Source organism: Tupaia chinensis, unplaced genomic scaffold, assembly GCF_000334495.1.
Source record: "Tupaia chinensis unplaced genomic scaffold, TupChi_1.0 Scaffold000244_1, whole genome shotgun sequence".
NCBI lineage: Eukaryota > Metazoa > Chordata > Mammalia > Scandentia > Tupaiidae > Tupaia > Tupaia belangeri.
In genome coordinates this window covers 1307047-1320533 of record NW_006159722.1, presented here as the reverse complement: position 1 = coordinate 1320533, position 13487 = coordinate 1307047, and the positions used below count along the sequence as shown (strand labels likewise).

The 13487-nt window shown below is 36.0% G+C and overlaps 1 long non-coding RNA gene across 1 annotated transcript in view; it reads left to right on the top strand.

Moving 5' to 3' along the window:
• LOC102471391 (uncharacterized) overlaps nt 1-12925 on the top strand; it is a 51143-nt gene extending 38218 nt beyond the window's left edge. Inside the window, exon 3 of the long non-coding RNA XR_334586.1 lies at nt 12456-12925. This is a non-coding gene — a long non-coding RNA (uncharacterized LOC102471391). The remainder of the gene's footprint in view (nt 1-12455) is intronic.
• Nucleotides 12926-13487: the final 562 nt, after the last annotated feature.

Sequence of the window (13487 nt, the reverse complement as noted above, 5' to 3'; positions counted from 1 at the left end):
CAAGTTTGAATGTGTTTAGTAGTCATTGGAGAAGCAAAGGGGACATTGAAACAAAGAGGTACCGTGATAAAAACAGATTTTGTGAAACAGTTTTGTGATGGAATGAGAAGAGGTAAAATTGGAAGGCTAAGAGTTACTAATCATCTATGATTAAAATTATAGAAAATTATTCATTGTAGAGGCATTTAAATTTTTATGATTTTGTAATTCTGAAGAATTAGAATAATGAAGTGTAACAAAACATTATTCCACAGGTGAAAAAAATAGATTTTCTCTGGTATTCTAAATCCGATTAATCTATATTGATTGCGTGGAGCGTTATGCCGTGAAGGATTCTGAGGCCGTATTTAGGAATAGTAGGAAAGAGATCAGTGTCAGGGTGGGAGGACCGGCATAAAAGTCATTATACTATTTTGTTCTCTGTACTAATGCCTAGAGTTGATGGACATGTAAGATTTATGGCCCATTTTACTCAAAGTTGTGCTAATTTCAAAAATAGCTCTAAGAAAACATAGTGCAAAGTAAATGTGATAGTACTGAAGGTATTACCAAATATAGACTCAGAAGAACTAGACTTGAACTGAACCTTCCAACTCACCACTTAAGTATCTCAGGGTAGGACATTTAGCCTCCTAAGCTGTAAGAATTTTTTGTGAGTTATCTCAAATGAGAACTATGTAAAGTCCTTTATACATTGTGAGACACAATTTAAGTCAAATTTTTAAATGATAATTTCGACATATTATTGGGTTGTCAGAAGTTGTGACACATTTTTGCATCGAAAAACATGTCATGACTTTTTTGACAACCCAATTATTTAAGGGCCCAGCAGGTGGTATAGTGGTTAAGGTGTTGGACTTCAACATGACTAACAGCAGTTTGAGTCCGGGACCTGGCTGTTTGAAAATCACTCTGGATGTGCATGCATGTGTGCCCAAAATCCCAGGAAGAGAATGGAGGAGAAGGGATTGCAATGTGGCCATGTGGCCATCCCCCCAGGGGATGATTTCTCCTTTTGTCTTTCACTGTCTCTTTCTGTTTCTCTCCTTTCTGATGAGAGAGGTTTGTCCTATGGCAAAAATCTTACAATTTTTTGAATATTGACATACATCTTAAATTTGGATGTTTTTGAGGGGTTAGTTGTGAATAGTATGCAATACTTGAGCATATAAGGTTCTTCAGTTTTAGCCTTTGTTATGGTTTGGATAATTATTTTTCCTTCAAAGGCGCATGTATGGAAGCTTAGTCCCCCGGACAATGATTTTGGGAGGTGGTGAGACTTTTAGAAGGAAAAACCTAATGGGAAAGCACTATCTCATCAGCTGGGAGCATGGGAGGGACAAATGGAGTAACTGGAAAATTGGCTTCCTGCTCTCTTTCTTTGTAAGTGCCTGAGTTCTCTACTGTCAGCCATGCTCTGATACTGGCCTCACACGTGGATTTTCCTATCACCAGAATTATGAGCCAAATAAACCTCTTTTCCTTAAAAACTACAGTCTTGGGAACCAGCAGTTAGCGTAATGGCTATGTCGCTGGACTCCCACGTAGTTGACCACAGTTCGCTTTCTGGACCCGGTGGCTTAAAAACCACGCTGCGCGCGTATGCATGCGTGCCCAAGATCCCGAGAGGAGAATGGAGGAGAAGGGACTGCGGCATAGCCATCCCCTCTGGGGGGTGATTTCTCGCTTTCTGTCTCTCTGTTTCTGTCTGTCTGGCGAGCGCATGCGCCCTATAGTGAAAAACCTCTCAAAAAAAAAAAAATTACACAGTCTTAGGTATGTTTTCTAGCAACACAATAATGAACTAAAACAGATCTCTCTCTCTCTCTCTCTCATTTTTTTTTTTTCCAAATTGGGTATTATAGAAGACAAATCTATGCTTTTTTTTTGACAGGTAAACCTAACATTCTCATAATAAAGGGCTTTATATCCTTTATAAACTGAATGCCTTGCTTTAAACTAGATGGAAATTTCCAACTAAAAATTGGACCTAAACAATTTATTGTCATTTCTACAATAAAAATGCTCTTTTTTTTAGGTCCAAAGGGATCTTTTATTAATAAAATATTTAAGACTACATCTATGGCAAAAACTAAAAGATCTAAAGCTGGAAAACAATTGTGGATACTAGATACACTGTAGGAGGAAGATGGGAAATGGGGGAGGATGAGAGGAAGGAAATCAAGGGGAAAAAAGAAAGAAGCAAAACATTTAAGAGACACAAATATGGAAAGTTGTTAATAACATGTTATGGCAATATCTTTTACTGGACTAATATGCAGCATATTCACTCTGGAAGTTAGTCTTGCATGCTGTAATGATATACAGTGACTGAATGTATAAAAAAAAATAAAATCTTAAAAAGAGAGATTACATCTACGTAGTACCAATACCATTGGCAGTTCTACTCAGTTAAAAAAAAATCAACAATCAACTTAGCGCACGGGGAAAGCACTCATTTGATTTGTCAATTAAATGAACACGTAAACTAGTAGCCCCAAATAGACAAATTCTGAGCTTATTGCATTACCTCAGTCCCAACATAAAGTTGTAGTTTCTTCACTTAGTACCTTTGCACTTGGGTAGTGATTAAAAATGTAATTTAATAGCAGCAGCCAGGAAAGCAGAGGGAATTAGCTGTTCCCGATGCTACATTTGGCTCACCTGATGAAATATAAAGATGTAGTCCAAATGCTAGGGTAAAATAAGATGTTTGTCCAGCCAAGCATGACTCAGAGCTTCCACATCTTTAATGACTGAGACATTGGTAGTAATATTCTATATTTAGAGACTGATACATACTAAATGATTGTGTCTTGCATTATTTTCTAGAAGATAACACTCTCTAATTCTAGCGTATTTTATCTGTGTCTGCACAGGACAGGCTTTAGAGAATTTAGACAGGGAGCAGAGGTAGAGGAGAACAACAGTGAGGACTGAACTGCAGACTCCTTGTCTCTAAGATCCCATCAGCTGAGGGGAGTCTCTGACTTGCTGCTTTTAACTTAGTGGATTCACATAACTTTAGTGTGATTTAGGTGTAGGCTAAAAAGTAGAAATTATATGTTATTATTAAGACTTTGATGTACAATGTAAAAAACTTAAATCTTCCAATATTTTTACCAGGATAGAGATTTATTAACTTTCATAAAAATGAGTTCATTTCTGGGACCAGCAGATGGTGTAATGGTTATGTTGTTGGACTACCACATAATCGACTGTGGTTCGAGTCCTGGACCTGGTGGCTTGAAATTTATGCCAGGTGCATGTGCATGCGTGCATGCCCAAAGTCCAGAGAGGAGAATGGAGGAGAAAGGATTGCAGCGTGGCCATCCCTCCTGGGGGGTGACTATCTGCTTTCTGCCTCTGTCCATCTCTCTAGCGAGCTCATGCACCCTATAGCAAAATCTCTCCAAAAAATTTTCATCCATTTTTCTCTGTAACCTCATTATTCACATAATAATAGTATTCACTTCTTAATGACCTTTCTTATTGGTAAGTAGCAATCTAACCATTATGTTTAATGATTAAATAATATTCCATTATATGTAAATTCCAATTTGATTAGTTTTCGTTTTTTAGATCTGGTTCTGAGAGAATGTAATTGTCCTGTCCCACGGCTTTATACCACATTCTAGGCCCATTTATACTGATAGGGCATTTATGGTCTTTCATATACCAACTTCAACTTTACATGTAATTATTCTTTTAAACCTTTGTTCTTATGATACCCCCAAAGTGATATATGATTGTCATTTACATCTCATTTCCTTCATGATCGATGAGTGTGAGCATGTGTTTCTGTGAGTTCATTTTATTCTTGCCTATTTACATTCTCATTTTCTTTTATATGGGTTGCTACTTTTTTCATTATTGTTGTTGATGATGATTTGTAAGGATATTAACCCTATTTTAGGATAAAAGGACTAATTTCTTTCTTTTATGTATATTTAGTGTTTAAAACAGTGCTCACACATAGTAGACATTCAACTAATACTATTAAAAAGGTTACAAATAATTTCCCCCAATTTTTACATTATATTTTATAACTAGTTGGTATTTACTGAATTTATAGACATTTCAATAAGTGTTTCTCAACATCTTCAAACACATATGTTTTAGAAAAACAAAACTCTCATCTATACCTTCAAGATTATTTTAGAATTTCAATACAATTTAAATAACTAATGATTCAGAGCCCTGGTCAGTGAGAGGGGTGAGTGAAGGCATAGATGGGCTCAGTTCCAGACTGCCACAAGCCCCTCCATTATTTAACCTTTTTGAGCATAAAATTTCTTATCTGAATATTTAAAAAGTAATAGTTTCTACTCACAGAATCATTGTGAGAATTAAATGAGAATCCTTGTAAAATATTTAACACAATATGCAGAATATTCAAGCCACTAATAATGTTACTTTGTGTGACCAGCAGTTAGCGTAATGGCTATGTCACTGGACTCCCATGTAGTTGACCATGGTTCGAGTCCCCAACCCAATGGCTTAAACTCACACTGGACACGTGCGCGAGCGTGCCTAAGATCCTGAGAGGAGAATGGAGGAGAAGGGATTGCGGCATGACCATCCCTTCTGGGGGGTGATTTCTCGCTTTCTGTCTCTCTGTCTCTGTCTTCCTGGCGAGCATACACGTCCTATAGCAAAAATCTCTCCAAGAAAAAAAAAAAAGAATGTTACTTTGGTATCTATAATAATGTTGATAATTACTTCTCTAAGTTTCCATCTTCATCAATAAAATGAAAATAATGATACCTCCCTCACATGATCATAACCTGGAACATAATACACACTCAATGAGCGACAGCTAAAAAAAATAAAAATTAAAAATTACATAAAGCAAGAATGATTTAAGAATGCTCCCTCTTCTCTCTCTCTCTCTCTCTCTCTCTCTCTCACACACACACACACACACACACACACACACTCTCTCTCTCTCTCTCATGAAGATTCTGATGTGTCAGTCCTTGGGAAAGAGAACCTAGTCTTTTGACCACTGTCTTTTCTCCACTGAAAATGGTTCCTTTTAAGATCTCTGATAAAATTATTAGTAGTAGTAGAATTCTTTTTAGAGAGAGAGATTTTTGCTATAGGTCATTTGTGCTCATCAGAGAGCCATAGAAAGACAGAGAGACAGAAAGCAAGAAAGCACCCATGGTGGGGGGAATGGCCATGCAGCAATCCCTTCTCCTTCATTCTCTCCTCAGGATCTTGGGTGTGTAAGCACATGCACATGGCCTGGGTTTAAGTCACAGGGTCCAGACTCAAACTGCACTCGACTAAGTGGGAGTCTAGTGACATAACCATTATGCCACTTGATGGTCCTGATAAAATCAATTTTTTTCCTTTGAAGTAATGTGTCTTTTTAGTCTTTTTACACCCAAATTGAAAATACTCACCATTACTTTATTCTAGTTTTGTAATTTAATTATTTATAGTTAGTCTCTAATTCAGGTGGAATACATGATGGTATAAATTGTGAGCTTTCTAGTTGATTCGTTAAGTGTCTTTTTGTTGCTAACAGTATATTAATTTTTTTAGAATGACTTTTAAAAAGAATTATAATTTGTTTTTCACACTCAGTAAACATTTTTTAGGCATTTATTTTGTGTTGCTATTAAAAATAAGACTTTTAGCCAATATATTTAGCTAATTAATATTAACATTTAAAATATTTTTATGTACTTTTTTAATTTGCTGCTTTGCCTTACCCATAATGTTTTAAAATTAGTTTTAATTTTTAGTTGGTTATTTGAATCCTTTAAATATGCACTCATATTACTTGAAAATTATGATCATATTTACATCTTTTGGTCTAAAGTAACTTTAACTTGAATGTCAAGTACTAATAGTTTATTTTAAAAAATGATCATGCTATTTCTGATTCTCTCTTCAGGGTCTTTCCATCAAGCGTGACATTGGTTGTCAACTAAAACTAAATTTCCACCCCTTCCTCACATTGAGAAAATAAGTTATATCATTATTTAACTTAGGCCTTTAATCAGAAATAAATGTTAAATGTCATCAAACGTTTTTATTAAAATCTATAAAGGTCTATCTCTTTTGGTTTATTTGCATTATAAGATGTATTTTATTTTGCTAATCACTGCTCATATTAAACAATGCTCATGTCACTGTATCTACTTCATGTGGTGACAGGGTTTTATTCTTGTATGATAAAAAAGAACAGAATTCTTTGCTAATATTTTAGGATTTTTTTACATATATATTTAAAAACTAAATATTGTCAGCTTTCTGATTATATATCATACTCTAAAGGGAGATTCGACTATATCTTTTACCTTTATTCTCCTTTGTCAGGTTTTGGAACAAAAGTTATAATTGCTTATGAAGAAAAATGAGAAACTCCCTTTTTCCCCTCTGCTTATGGAAGTTTATAAATAGCATCAGAGTTGCTAATCCTTGTGGGTTTTAATGAATTGTGGTTAAAAAAAAAAAAAAAACTATGATCTTAATCCTTATGTTTTTTTAAGTCGTTCTTTCGGAACTGCCATTTTTGTCCTATTATTGGTTTGTATGAAATGTTTTCTTTTTACAAAAAAAATTTGAATTTGTTTTTTCTTGTGAAATTACCTTTCTCATTCAGATTTTCTAACATTAGCAGTATGTATAATTGTAACTGGTTTCATTGATCAAGGATATATGAGAAAGAGAAGAACATAGGACCTGGCAGATTTGCAAGAATATAAATTAGAATAGTCCAGAAATTTGAGATTTAGAGGAACTGAAAATGCCAGTACTGATAGGTCCCAAATGTGAAGAAGCATTGTGGTATTATTCACAATTGCTAAGGCATGGAACCAACCCAAATGAACAGATGAATGGATTGAAAAAGTGTGGCACATATACACTATGCAATACTACTCAGTAATCAAAAATGATGAGACCCTGGCATTCGATAGAAAGTGAGTGAATCTGGAAGATTTACTGTTGAGCAAAGCAAGCCAGACTGTGAAAGAGAGACATTGTATGTCTCCACTTAATATATACTGAATGTCTACACTCTATAGCAGAATATGAAAGACTGGAAGCTATAAAAGCATAGAGTACAATTATGGATACTAGAGAAAGTGTGGGAAGAGGGAGAGGGTAAGAAGAAGGGAATGAAGGGAGAAAAGAAGAAGCAAAACATTAAAGGGACACAAAAATGGGAAATTATCTGTTGATAAAAAGGTGTATAATATCTTTAAGTGGACTAATATATAGTGTATTCATGCTCAAAAATTCATTTTGCAAGCTGTAACAATACACAGTGATCAAATATATTTTAAAAAGTTTAAAAGGAAAAAATAAGTTACAAAAGCCCAATAATATTTAGCCTTATACAAAATATTATATTTATTGTGGCTTTTTTTTAAAAGAGGTTTTTGCCTTAAGGTGTGTGTGCTTGCTGGAAAAAGACAGAGAGAGACAGACACAGCGAGGGGATGGCCACGCCACAATCTCTTCTCCCCCATTCTCTTCCAAGGATCACACTTACCTGGTGTGATTTTGAAGCCACTGGGTCTGGGACCCAAACCACTGTTGGTCATGTGGGAGTCCAGCAACAGAACTGCTACACCATCTGCTCATCCCAGGTTGTGGCTTTCCCCCTCCTTCCGCCTGGATCTGGTATCTTCAGGAAGAAACTTTATACTGACAGAAAAAATTATTAAATGTAAGGAAGGAAGAAAGAGAGAAATTGGACTTTAGAATTGTGTCTGGGAAGTTCAGAATTTTATTCGCTTTCAGTTGATGCATAACCAATTACAACAAATGTAGCAGTTTAAATAACATATTTTGCCGCATGGCGCCAAAGGGCCGAAGTCTAGGCATGGAGACCTAGATCCTTGGGCAAACTCAATTGGCTGAGGTTGTGATCACACCTGAGGCCCAAGGTCCACCTCCAAATCCCTGGATACTGGCAAAATTCAATTCCTTGAAGTTGAAGAACCGGAATTTCTGCTTCCTTACAGGCTATCAGCTACGATTGCTTTGGGTTCCTAGAGTTTGCTCTTAGGGCCTCACTACGTGCCACTCTCCCATTTCCCTCTGCCCATCTTCATCTTCAAAACCTGCAATGGAGCTGTAGACCTCTTGCTTTCTTTTCTAGTTGATTATGATTCAAGTTTCTGTCTCCAAAATTAAAATATTTTCATTTCTTAAGCCAACAATCCAAACAAGTTATTAGTCCAATTTTTACAAACCTCTTTCCAGTTTTGTCAGCTAATTTACATTATGATGATGATATTCTTATCTAGTGAATGTATTGGAAACTTTTTGGTCACAATAGCAATTTCATGAGTAAAGACAGTTTTGGGAAAATTTCTAACAGAACCTACTCAACTATTTAAGAAATATCTCTTTCTAGTCACTTAACGGGACTGGAGCCCGGCAGGTGGCATAGTGGTTAAGGGAATTGGAATCCCACATGGACGACCACGGTTTGAATCCCAGACCTGGTGGCTTGCTTTCTCACTTTCTCTCTCTCTCTCTCCCACTCTGTCCCTCCCTGGTCAAGTTAAAATACATAAATAAGTAAATTAAGTTAAATAAAATAATTCTTTTTTAAAAAAGTACAAAACTTAACAGAACTGGATTCTTATTTTTTGGGAGAGGCTTTTGCTATAGGGCATGTGTGCTTATCAGAAAGAGAGAGACAGAGACAGAAAGTAAGAAATCACCCCTCAGGGGTTTAGCCATGCTGCAATCCCTTCTCCTCCATTCTCCTCTAAGGATCTTGGGCACACACACACGTGCCCAGCATGAGTTTAAGCCACCGGGTACAGGACTTGAACCATGGTAGACTACATGGGAGTCCAGCAACATAGCCATTATGCCATTTGCTGGTCCCAACAGGACTGGATTCTACAAGAGAGATTGAGGTATACCAGAGAATATTAGGAAGGATAAATTGATCCATCAAAATAGAGAGCACATTTTTTTTTTTCTCTCACAAGGGGCAGAAAGAAGTTTTCATTTATTCTAATGTGTACACACCTAGTGTTAAAGCCTTTGGTTACATAAAATCAAATTTTATTCAGATGAAGTTTTTAAAAATCAATTTTATTTATCATTGAGTTTTACTTTCTGACTTTGAGAGGGAGTTTTACAAGACCTACCATTAAATATCACATATGTAGACAGCTGTGAAGGTCAGAGGATATGAATTTGGAAACAGATCTCTCTGGGTGGCTCAGAATCCCATTAAGGTGGAGCTGAGTGGACCTCACTCAGAGCACTGACAATCCCCCCACATTCTCTCTCAGGGTCTTAATTTTAAATTGGCTACCAAAGACCATGAATGATGGAGAAAATTTTGCAATTTTATTTTATTTTATTTTATTTTATTTTATTTTATTTTGAAGTTGACGAGAGAGAGAGAATGCAAGTGAAAAGGCATGCTGCCAGGTCTGGGACTTGAACACAGTCAGCCATGTGGGAGTCCAGCCACCTTAACCACTATGCCACCTGTTGGCCCTGGAAATTCTGGATTTTTATGTATACCAGTCACTTTAGGCAAAGATCCTAAATTCATAAAAGGCATAGTTTACTGGGTTTATTGAATATAAATTATCTATGTACCTATGATTTAAGTAGAAAAAAATCTATAAACCATACATACATAACTTCTCACATAATGTATTCTTTTATTAAGGAATATTCGTATATATTTTACTTGACTTTTTTGGTAAAAATATTCTTTAGTTGTAAAATTTGATTGACATATTAAAATCTAAATTTATACTTCATCTGATGAATGAAAGATTTTTAAGTAATTGTAACTGGTTTAATCAGTTGCTGCCTTCCAAAAAGTCCCGATCTTATTTCAATTTGGAGGGGGGAAATTAACTTTTTAAAAAGTCTATTAGATGGATTATGCAAATTAATTAATAATTCATTAACTGCATAAGGTAAATTCCTTTTTTCTAATAATTACCAAAGAATTTCAGTATTTAATATTTTCTTAAATATGGGTCTATATTCCTTTAGCTTCCTTCCTTTTTGTTGTTGTTTTACCTGCTCTCATGTATATCTTAGCTTAGAACTTATCTGAATGATATTTCAAACTATAGTGCCACCTAGTGTTTTTGCAACTTATCTGGACCACCCTGTCTAAGAAATAAAGTGATGAAGTCATTGTTTCATGGGTGAAATGTTTTAAAATAGAAAAGCAGTATTCTTTCTAAACTTTTTTTTATATCAGTGGGTCCTATAATTTTATTTTATTTTATTTTATTTTATTTTGAAGTTGACGAGAGAGAGAGAATGCAAGTGAAAAGGCATGCTGCCAGGTCTGGGACTTGAACACAGTCAGCCATGTGGGAGTCCAGCCACCTTAACCACTATGCCACCTGTTGGCCCTGGAAATTCTGGATTTTTATGTATACCAGTCACTTTAGGCAAAGATCCTAAATTCATAAAAGGCATAGTTTACTGGGTTTATTGAATATAAATTATCTATGTACCTATGATTTAAGTAGAAAAAAATCTATAAACCATACATACATAACTTCTCACATAATGTATTCTTTTATTAAGGAATATTCGTATATATTTTACTTGACTTTTTTGGTAAAAATATTCTTTAGTTGTAAAATTTGATTGACATATTAAAATCTAAATTTATACTTCATCTGATGAATGAAAGATTTTTAAGTAATTGTAACTGGTTTAATCAGTTGCTGCCTTCCAAAAAGTCCCGATCTTATTTCAATTTGGAGGGGGGAAATTAACTTTTTAAAAAGTCTATTAGATGGATTATGCAAATTAATTAATAATTCATTAACTGCATAAGGTAAATTCCTTTTTTCTAATAATTACCAAAGAATTTCAGTATTTAATATTTTCTTAAATATGGGTCTATATTCCTTTAGCTTCCTTCCTTTTTGTTGTTGTTTTACCTGCTCTCATGTATATCTTAGCTTAGAACTTATCTGAATGATATTTCAAACTATAGTGCCACCTAGTGTTTTTGCAACTTATCTGGACCACCCTGTCTAAGAAATAAAGTGATGAAGTCATTGTTTCATGGGTGAAATGTTTTAAAATAGAAAAGCAGTATTCTTTCTAAACTTTTTTTTATATCAGTGGGTCCTATATAAACCAAACATGTCTTAACTGAAATTAATTTTAAAGATAGCCAGCTGGTCATTTTCAGTGTGTTTCACTTAACATGACTGAGATGCTTAGTATTCTACAGACTATCAATAGCAAATGTTTGGAATTCACAGAGCCACACACAGTGTCAAGTCCCAAGTAGCTTCTGATCAGATACATAAAATCATAGAGTGCTCGGCTGGGACGTCCTAGCTGAGTAACTAGACTTACGGGCAGTCGTCAATTACGGAGATGAGTATAAGAATGACGCTACTGGGAACCAGCAGTTAGCATAATGGCTATGTCGCTGGACTCCCACGTAGTTGACCGCGGTTCGTGTCCCGGACCCGGTGACTTCAAACTCACGCCGGGCGTGTGTGCGTGCGTGCCCAAGATCCCGAGCGGAGAATGGAGGAGAAGGGATTGCGGCGTGACCATCCCCCCGGGGGGTGATTTCTCGCTTTCTGTCTCTATGTCTCTCTCTGTCTGTCTGGCGAGCACACGCGCCCTACAGGGAAAATCTCTCCAAAAGAAAAAAAAAAAAAAGAATGACGCTACTGGGAACCAGCAGTTAGCATAATGGCTATGTCGCTGGACTCCCACGTAGTTGACCGCGGTTCGTGTCCCGGACCCGGTGACTTCAAACTCACGCCGGGCGTGTGTGCGTGCGTGCCCAAGATCCCGAGCGGAGAATGGAGGAGAAGGGATTGCGGCGTGACCATCCCCCCGGGGGGTGATTTCTCGCTTTCTGTCTCTATGTCTCTCTCTGTCTGTCTGGCGAGCACACGCGCCCTACAGGGAAAATCTCTCCAAAAGAAAAAAAAAAAAAAGAATGACGCTACTTATCTTTTCATTAGTTTCTTTATTGGTTCATGTGATTTCCAACTCTGTAAACATATTTGACTATTCTAAATATTAAACGGGAGAGAATTTAAATAAAATACTTATCTGAAGATTACATGGTATCTAATAGAATCCTTGATCGTAAAGTTAACTCCTTAAAGACATCCTTCCTTTAGAAAGAGGGACCAGAATATTTGCACCTGCTTTTTTTAGGGGAAAAAATTATTAATTAGAATTTAAGATCAACCTGCAGGTCAATTTTAGATGACATAAATTTTTAGATGACTTAAGGCAGCAATTACTTCAGAAAATTCTGACTCTTGTTTTGACAACTTCACCCCTTCCTTGTTCTGTTGGTACTTCCTGATATTGTTTTGTTGCAAGTGACTGAAAACCAATAGAATCTATTGCCCATGTAATATAAAAAATCCACAAGTTTGGTTTGATTATGTCTTGGACTGTTTCTCTCAATTCTCTTCTCACTGCTCTCCTTCTTGTAGGTTTCACCATCCAGCTGACTTCTATCATGTTTATAAAAGAGTCCATTTATCACCCCACCATCACTTTCTACTGAGGATTGGAAAGCTTCTCTTTCCTTACCGTGAACAAAACTCCAAGAAAGGCTTCACTGTGATTGGACAAATTAGACCATTGTTTCATTCTGGGATTAGGTCAGGAAAATGAGATTATACTGAATGTTCTAAAACAACCAAAGACCATCTTTGGGGTTTAACTTGGATTGAACTATGACCAAGATTCATGCATGAGAGACTCAAGACAACTGTGAAGAAATGGGGCATATACATTTCCCTCCTTTCTAAAATTGACAATCCTGATGAACTATAGGCTGGTCATTAGTTCAATCATAGTTTAGTCACTTTGATAATCCCAACACAGGACTTCGCACAAAGTAGGTATTCAATAAACGTATTCTTAAAGATGGAGGGCCAGCTCTGTAACACAGTGGTTAAATGCTGTGTGCAGAGAGCTAGCTCCCACATGGCTGATCATGGTTCAAATCCCATCCCTGCAACTTTGGAAACCCACAAAGTACATGTGCTTCATTTCCTGCTTGGATAGAGGAATGCTGGAAAAAGGATTATAGTTTGATCATTCTCTATTGAGGGAAGTCTCTTTCTCTCTCTTTGGTGAGCAGCATGTCCTCTGGCCATACATCAATGAGAAGTTACAGAATAAATTTAATAATAGATTATTTGTTATAATTTGAAATATAAGTATTTTGGTTAAAAAATCTCTCTAAATCAAAGAATTAAGAAAAGATTCGTGTTTAAAACACAGCAATTTCTTTATATTTTTGCTATTGATAGAGATTACCATGTATAATTATTACCCCATGCAGCCAAACAAAGTTAGTTGGCAGGTTCATGGGAGAAACCGTATCAGCTAAGGGGAGATGAAAGTTTAAGAAAATAGAAGACAAGGTAAAAACCCATGTGATTACATATCAGAATTTGTTTCTGATATCACCACAGAAAAACTGTAAAGCTAGACATACTCATCAAAACTACGGG